At 37.7% G+C, this 9,212-nt stretch overlaps 1 non-coding gene across 1 annotated transcript; it reads right to left on the reverse strand.

Moving 5' to 3' along the window:
- Positions 1 to 8,540: 8,540 nt before the first annotated feature.
- Positions 8,541 to 8,745, reverse strand: LOC115509552. Its single transcript, XR_003967425.1, has one exon. It is a non-coding gene; the product is annotated as a small nucleolar RNA U3 (small nucleolar RNA).
- Between the last annotated feature and the right edge of the window lie 467 nt (positions 8,746 to 9,212).

Below are 9,212 nucleotides of genomic sequence, written 5' to 3' on the forward strand. Positions count from 1 at the left end.
ACCATTGATTTCTGGTACTGGCCAACAAACAGGTGTGAAGAAGGGCCCCCTGCTGGCCCTTGACTAATAAATTCTAAGTGAATTGGAGGCCTATACTCAGTGCCTTAGTCTGGCACGTGTGACTGTCTAAAATTACCAAAACAGGAGGCTCGTTGATGATGATAGTCTCCGGTTATAAATAATGCTCTCATCATTACCAAAGGCTGCTTTAATTACCTGGGTTTCATGTGAACAACCACCAATCAGAAATGGTAATAGGAAAAGTCACACACCTTGTATTGTCCCTCTTTCTCAGAAGAGGATTTCATTCCTCGAGTTCTCAATTCTAAAGCTCCCAAAAAGCTTTCATTTGAAAACCTGATTATGTCTACGGTAATAATAATACTTTTCCAAAGTGCCCACAATTACACATTCAGTAATTCTCCATATTCTTTCCTTCTCACCCACCAGATGGTGCTACTTCCTTACATTTCCTAAAGATAACACTTCCTTCTGAAGGAAGTTACTGCCGTAGGTTTTAGGTACCCTGGGTTCATATTCCAAAATTTGCAAATTTCTCTTATTCAACATCTCGTAATGTAATAAAGAATTTTGTAAATGGAAACCTGTTGGTTGTATTGGAACAAAAAACCCAAAACATCTAGGTGTTTGACTTTTAAATCACTCTTGTGTATTTAAACCAGAAGTAAGGTCAAGTGGTTACAAGAAAGTTGTGGTGACAGAAACCATGCGATCACCAGAGACACCCCCCCACCTTCTACTTGCATGGTATCTTATTCCCAATGGGAATAACGGGGTAAGATTAGATGTTTCTTATCCCACAAACACTGTTTTCATTAAAAACAAAATATATTACCTGCATGATCTTAGAACTGTAACTTAGTCTTTAACAAAGGTTTACAGAGATCTTACAATATTCTTCCCCAGTCACAAAATGTAAAGCAGTCTCTAAAATAAGGGTAATATTGTCCTGAACCTACAAACAACCTTGGGAATGAAAGAGCTGAGATTAGGAGGGGTAAGCGGGCTGGATGTGTGGATCAGTTCATAGGGCTGTGAAAGAGACAGCTCAAACATTCCATTTGCTCTCCTCCATTTCCTGGCCTTCCTGCAATTAGAATGAGCACAAAGAACTAGTTCTGACCAGTGAAATAGTAGTGGATGTAAGTGTATTATTTGCAGGGTGAGGGAGTCAAAAGCCCATGCAAGTTTCTCCAGTTTCTCTCTTCCCTTAACAAAGTACCTGAGGAAGCTGCATGTTCCGGATGGTGTAGCTAACAAGATGGTGACAGCTCCATTGCCTGGATCCGTGTGTGGAGCAGAAAGTCTGCCAACTCGTATGGGAGATTCAATGTGAACAAAAATATATTTTTGTCGTATCAAGCTACTGAGATCTTGGGTTGGACCGTAAATCCTTGAGCAATATGCCCATAGCAATGCTAGCATGGTTTTGTTTGTTTGTTTGTTTTCTGTTCCACTGCTTTCTTCTATCATGTCTAAGCAATACATTACTTGATTCTGTTTCAGAGTATTTGCTTTTTGGGCTTTGTTAGAATGTAGATTTTAAGTTGATCTGTGTTCATTTGTATTACCTACTGTGCTGAAATCCTTGACTGTTATTTTCCTCTCTCTATAAGGATTAGCTACAAAAATTTCAAGAGAAGGCATTTTAGCATGAGCTTTGTAGATAGAATGGTTAGAGGTCCCAATATGTAATTCGATAATTTGTGTTATAAGTTAAAAAGTAAAAAGGTCTTCATAAGTACCCATTTCTTCTTCTCTAAAATGGGAGGAACAAGATCACAGAACTTGTAAAGTTTGATGCGATGATTGATTGAATCAGAACATTATTATATTTTGAGTACTTTTTAAAAAATTAATAATATAGTTTTCTTTTTGCGTTTCTGAGCCCATGACTTTCATCTTGGTTTTAAGGAGTCTTCCCTCTATGAGTCTAAAATTTATTGTATGTGGAATACAAATAGAATAAATTAAAAATTCTGCTTCTGATATCTAAAATGAATTGTGCAGAAAGATAACAGCCATGTTAGCTAAGTAGTTCTCTAGCGATGGAGAGAGGTCACTCCTACCTAAGGCCGCCAGGCCTTCCTGGGGTAAAACACACTCCCTTTGAACTAGGGAAACTGTGGCAAGAAGAAAAGAGTAAGAAAGTGGCAGTGAGGGAGCAGATGTCTCTGTACTTTTCCCTCTTTGGGCTTGGTTCTGGCCTAGAGCTGAGCACACAGAGAGTAGAGGAGGTACCTTCCTTACTCTTCATCATTTGAGACTCTGGGAGGAAGCAACCATGCTGGCTGCCTTACACCAAGTTGAAGCACAGTCACCTAAAAATGAACTACGGTCAGGTAGCTTTCCTGGGCTGCCTTGATCCTATGTAGTATACACTGACCCCAAGTTATTGAGCATCTGACTGGAGAGCTTGCCAGGAGTCACCTTAGCAGAACAAGAGGCCTAGTGGCCAGGATTTTAGAGAATACTTGGACCAAATGAGAGGCACAGCCAGACCCAGAGCAGTGACCTGGACTAGTGGGAGATAATGAGACTTAGCCATCCAGGGATCACTACTGTGAGACCAGAGAAGCCAAATCACAGTTGCACCCAACTTAAACTTCAGCCTTAAATACCTCCAAAGGTAAGCAGTATCCTGGTAGATAAAGAATACTGCGGGGCGCCTGGGTGGCTCAGTCTGTTAAGCGGCCGACTTCGGCTCAGGTCACGATCTCGCAGTCCGTGAGTTCGAGCCCCGCGTCGGGCTCTGTGCTGACAGCTCAGAGCCTGGAGCCTGTTTCCGATTCTGTGTCTCCCTCTCTCTGACCCTCCCCCATTCGTGCTCTGTCTCTCTCTGTCTCAAAAATAAATAAACGTTAAAAAAAAAAAAAAAACTATTAAAAAAAAAAAAGAATATTGCACTACAAACCAGAAGAAGCAAAGGACATTACCCTCAAGATCCTTGATCCTTCCTGGCTGCCATGAGGTTGTTTAAGCTTCCCTCATGTAATCCCAACATGAATGGACTCCATTCTTAGTGAGAGACGAAGAAGAATGAAGGAGGCCGTATGAGAGACTGAGCACTTTTATTCTATAGAAAGGAATATTACACCTTTAAAGATGTTGGGGTTGGATTAAATTTAAATGCAATTAAACCATCAACTTGTTTATTAATTCAGAAGTAGGGGGTTCAAACTGAAGACCAAAATAGTTGTAACAAAATAAAGTAATTACATCACACACACACACACCACCGTATATACACACACATATATTCATATATAATATATACATATACATACTTAATAGATATAATATATACATATATACACATAAAACACACATTTATGTGTGTATACATATATATTATATATATTACATTATATATAATTATGTATACATGCGATTATGTATACACAATGTAATTACATACATGTAATATGTATACATTTTAATAAATATACCCATATACACATATACATAAAATGTAATTGTTTTGTTTTGCCTACAACTGCTTTGGTCTTCAGTTTGAATCTCCTACATCTGGGTAGGAAAAAAATTACACAGCATAGTATGACTTAGCCTATGACCCTGCTACACAGTGCTCATAATAGTGCTTAATACATGTTGAATTAATGTTAAAGCTTCCAGAATACACAGCATCACTTCTTGGATATTTAAGAAGTATATAAAATTTATTATGTAAAATAAAGAATTCTTGATTCCCACAATTCCGATTTACTCTTTCTCTGCCTTTCCATGTCAGTAATGGGCTCACCATTCAGCTAATTTCCTCAGTCTTTGGGTTTTCTTTTTCTTTTATCTCCACATCCAACCCAGCAGGAAATCTTATTGGCTTTCTTATTAAATATGTGTTGACTCTATTCCTTTCTCTCCATCTCTGTTACATAAATTTAATCAAGACCAACCAGATTTCCATGTTTAATTTCTTAACAGTTCCCCTATCCATTCTATTTTTCCCCCAGAATATAGTCTTTTAAAATGTAATCTTTTAGAAACATAAAAGAAATCTGTCAATCCCCTGCTTAAAATCCTTTCGTGACTTTTATTACTTTTAAAATAAAACCTAAGCCTATTGCCTTTGTCAACAAAGCTCTGCATAGTTTGGTCTCTACTTGGCTCTCTAACTTCATCTCTCACCTCTTTCCTTCCTCAGAGGTTAAAACTGTACAGGACTCCTTGATATTCCTCAGTCATGCCAAACTTTTGCACATGTCCTGTGTGTCTAGAATCCTCTTCCTCTGGATCTTGCAAGACCAGCTCCTTTGCAGTCTATATACATCTCATCTCAAATATCACTTTAGAATTTCTGACTATCCAGTTATTCTTTATCAAATGTTTATCTTCGTTATAATGTTTTCAAAATCTATAATTCTTTTGATTTTTAAATTCTGCTGACCTGTTTATTGCCTGTGTTCTCCCAATAGACTATAAGCTCTGTGGGGGCAAGAATCTTGTCTATTCACTCTTGTATTCCCATCACCTAGAAACCATTATCTGTACACAGAAGGCTCAATAAATATTTGCTGAAAGAAAAAGGAGGGATGGAAAAAAGGAAGGAAGGAAGGAAGGAAGGAAAGAAAGAAAGAAAAAAAGATGTGCAAAAAAGAATGAAATGCTCCTAAGTCCAAGGTATTAAAAAAGTTCATTTGATAATGTAATATATCTTATTTTCTGCTATATAAATCAAGAATAAGCCATTATTATTTATAATGAAACTCGAAGTTATTTGCTTTTATAATCATTGTATATTCTGAAGTAATTTCATAAGAAAATTTTATTAATCTTGGTTATTGAGTTGCTTTAACCAAATTGAAACACAATCCATCATGGTAATAGTGCTGTTTGTCAAATATTTTCAGCTTCCTGCCTTCAGGTACATGGTAGTAGGAATGTACTTGTGGTCCCTTTTTTGGTTGGGTGGGTCCATGTGACTGGTTCCAGCTAATGAGTAATGAGTGGTGATGGATGTGGTGTGTATCATTCCCAGACTGAAGCATATAATTACTGATACAAGATGTTTCAAAGATTCCTTTCTTCTGCCGTGGGTTCACTAGATAACGTTGTAGTCTTTATGCTACTTTCATTATTATTTGTTCTTTAGATGTTTTTCTCTCAATAATTTATTAAATTTTGATGAATATAGGCATTTTTGCTTTACTTTGTAAAGCCATTACTTTAAAATGCCTTGGAAAATACATATATTTTAAATTTCTATTATTGAAGTATAGTTGACATATATTAGTTTCAGGTATACAGTATAGTGATTTGGTAATTCTGTACATCAAGCAATGTTCGCCACAAAAAAGTATATTGGAAATTCAATTCAATTCTTCAAGCACTCACTTATTCAGGAAACATCTACTATTATCAGATACTCTCCCAGGCTCTTGGGAGAGGTCAATGGACAAAACTGACTATGATGTTCACGCCTTTTGAAGCTTGCATTATGGAGTCATAGAGAGACAATAAATACGATATTTAAGTAAATTAGATAGTATATTGTAGGTAATAAATGCCATGAAAAGAGAAAATGTACAGGAAAAATGGGAAGTCTAAGATTTGGACTAGGTGGTCAGGGTAGACCTCAACTGGGAGAGTAAAGTACACAGGCAATGTCTTGAAGAAGGTACAGGACTGAGCTGAACAGATAGATATCTGAGGCCAGGGTACTCCAAGCTGGAGTGGAATAGCTACAGCAACGATCCCTAATATTTTGGTCTCAGGACTCTTTTATGCTCTTAAAATAATGTTAGACCCTTTTGTTTTATTTTTGACCATTTAGGTCCCATGAAAGGGTCCTGAGGACTTACAGAGATCCCTGGGTCATCCTTTGAGAACCACTGAGCTGGAGCAAAGTCTCTGAGAGAGTCTGATCTGTTGCCTGCTCTATTGCAGGGACCTTGAGAATGCAGTGTGACCAGAAAGAAACCTAAGGGACAGAGACAGGAGAGGAGTCAGAGAGGTGACTGTGATCAAATCACATAGGCTCTTCCAGGATACTGTAAAACCTAAATCTGTACCCAGAGGGACATGGAGATCATTTAAGAACTTGGAGCAGAAGAGCGGCATGATCTGACAAGTTTTTAAAAGGACATTGGGGCTGCTGTCTTGCAACTAGATGGGAAAAGCAAGAGGACAAGATGAGAGACTTGTAAGAAGAGGCTACTACGGTGATCAGGTGAGGGCATCTACATTTGACAGTTAGCTCTAAATGCATCAATAAACCGATCACAGGCTCCTTCAGTACTATTATCCCTCTAACTGGTTCCATTCAAGGTCCTATTCTCTTCCTTTCCCTCATAGCCTTACATAAAGACATTGTTATTCCTTTTCCGTATTTTTGTTTGTTTGTTTTCAAGTTTAGTTATTTATTTTGAGAGAGAGAGGGAGAGGGAAAATCCCAACCAGGCTATGCGTTGTCTCTTGGAGCCCGACATGGCTCAAACTCACAACCATGAGATCAAGACCTAACCAAACCGAGTTGGACACAACCAGTGAGCCACCCAGGTGCCCTGACATTGTTATTCTTTAATCGCACATTTCCTTTCATTTTCTTGTTAAAAAACAAAACAAACAAAAATATTTATTTTTACAGCTCCTTGTTAGCCAATATTTTCAACCCCTAACGTTGTATCAGCAGGCTCATTTTTCTAGATCTTTAAAAAAATATAATACTTTGCAAGGCAATTATGAACCCTTTTGTTAACATTTTTGTTAATCATTTCATTTATTCATTTGGCTCCATGCTTTTTGTTCTTTTTGTCAGACATATTTTTCTACAAATGAATGTCTTGCATTTTAAACTAGGTCTGTCTTTGACTTCAATTCTAATATGAAAGTTTTTTTCTCAATTCATTTTTTGGTATGTGAATCATTATAAATAAAAATAAAAGTTTCCTTTCTTCTGGTACTTAAAAAATCAAATAATGGGGCACCTGGGTGGCTCAGTTGGTTAAGCGTCCAACTTCAGCTCAGGTCATGATCTCACGGTCCGTGAGTTCGAGCCCTGCTTTGGACTCTGTGCTGACAGCTCAGAGCCTGGAGCCCGTTTCAGATTCTGTGTCTCCCTCTCTCTCTCTGCCCCTCCCCTGTTCATGCTCTGTCTCTGTCTGTCTCAAATATAAATAAACGTTAAAAAAATTTAAAAAAAAAAAGCTTTTAAAAATCAAATAAGTCTTATCTGTTATGATTTAATTAGAATGTAGTCACTCCAGTTCTCTGCATTTAAAAAATTCTTTCTAGTGTAATATTCACCCACTTTAAATCTCAATGTTACTTCTTTTTTAATGTTTATTGGGGCTCCTGGGTGGCTTAGCTGGTTAAGGGTCCGACTTCAGTTCAGGTCATGATCTCATGATTCATGAGTTTAAGCCCCACATCAGGCTCTGTGCTGACAGCTCAGAGCCTGGAGCCTGGTTCAGATTCTGTGTCTCCCTCTCTCTCCCTCTCTCTCTCTCTCTCTCAAAAATAAATAAACATTAAAATAAATAAATAAGTAAATGTTTATTTTATTTAAGGGGGGAGGGCACAGAGAGAGGGGACAGAGGATCTGAAGCAGGCTCTGCACTGACTGTAGTGAGACTGGTGCTGGACTTGAACTCATGAACCATGAGATCATGAGATCATGACCTGAGCTGAAGTCAGATGCTCAGCTGACTGAGCCACCCAATTGTCCCTCAATGTTATTTGAAATATAATTTATTATGCCACATTGTTCTCTATGCCTATTTCATCCACTAGATTATAAACTCCTTGAAAAATGGGCTTCACTAATCTTCCTTTACACACCCTTATTTCCTTATCCCTTGTTGACTCATAAGAATATAATCAATTATGATATTTATTCATATTATTTCTCATTCATTTCTGGCTTCCATACTGAGGCACTTGAAAAAAAAAAAGTTAAGCAATCTCTATGCCCAATGTGGGGCTAGAACTTGCAACCCTGAGATCAGGAATCATTAGCACTACTGACTGAGTCAGCTGGGTGCCCCTGCACTTGAAAAAAATTCATAAAACCAAGGAACATTTTTTAAAACTAAATTTTTAAAACCTTCTCAAAGTTAAGCGGAACTGAGGAGGGATGGAAATAGCATTGGGAATTATTAACCCAGAAAAGGGATTTTGGTCTATTTTCTATCTGTGGACCTTAATATTCTCTCAAAAATAGATGAAGTATTCCAGTGCACTCATTAGCTTGAACTCATGATTGTGTGAGGCCTTTCTCTCATGGGAAGAATGAATAAAGAAGTACCAATCGGTTGAATGAAGATGGCTAACAATTCTACAATTAAAATTTAAAAATATACAAAAACTGCTTATTTCTAAGCAGTTTAAACTAACTCATATATGAAGTTAATCATACTATCAAATCTAATTGATGTCGTCAATTTTATTGCATGTTTGATTTTATATTTTTTTGTGATTTCATATTTCTCCATTTTGTAGGCTCAGCAGAAAGTATTATAAAACTTCTTCCTTCCTTCCTCTCTCTCTGTCTCTTTCTTTCTTCAGACTGCATCCTCTCCCTCTTGCTCTCCCAAAGAAGAAAAGAACCAGTATCAATGGTGAATGGCAGTTGCAGAAACACCGAGAATCGGCTCTATGCTCAGGAGAGATTGCTGTGTCTCCTGCTGGTGGTTTCCGGAGCTCTATACTTTCAGAGAAACTTCTCTAGTAACAAACTGTAGAAATGATCCTTGAAAGTATAGTCTGGGAAATTTATGGGTCTCTTGAATTTACACTGGGTAATTGCTACATATGTAGAGTGTCCATATAATTTATTGTCTAAATTGGGCCATTTTGAGAATTAAAAGGTGTCACTACTAATGATCGCCTGAGGACAGTGGGTATAAACTGTGACTGTCCCCAACAAACAGGTCACCCTATAGACGAGGTGTTAGGGGAGCACTTTTTTCCCCCCAGCATTTTGTATCCTTGAGGGGAAGGAATTTCCAGAATAGTATGGGAGAAACACTTTTCTCTCTTTCTGCCTCTTCTCTTATCCCTCCCCAGGGGATGGGGAATGATTTTGCTGATTGATGAGTTTGGGAGAGGAAAACTGAGCATGTAATTTCCACGTATGACTACTGCCAAAGCAACCAGTGTAATGCTCGAAACTTCTAAAAATGAAGATTTCTCCAGATGCTTGTTGCAGAAGTTTCTGACATTATATAAAATAA

Source organism: Lynx canadensis, chromosome A2 (genome assembly GCF_007474595.2).
Source record: "Lynx canadensis isolate LIC74 chromosome A2, mLynCan4.pri.v2, whole genome shotgun sequence".
Classification (NCBI taxonomy): Eukaryota; Metazoa; Chordata; class Mammalia; order Carnivora; family Felidae; genus Lynx; species Lynx canadensis.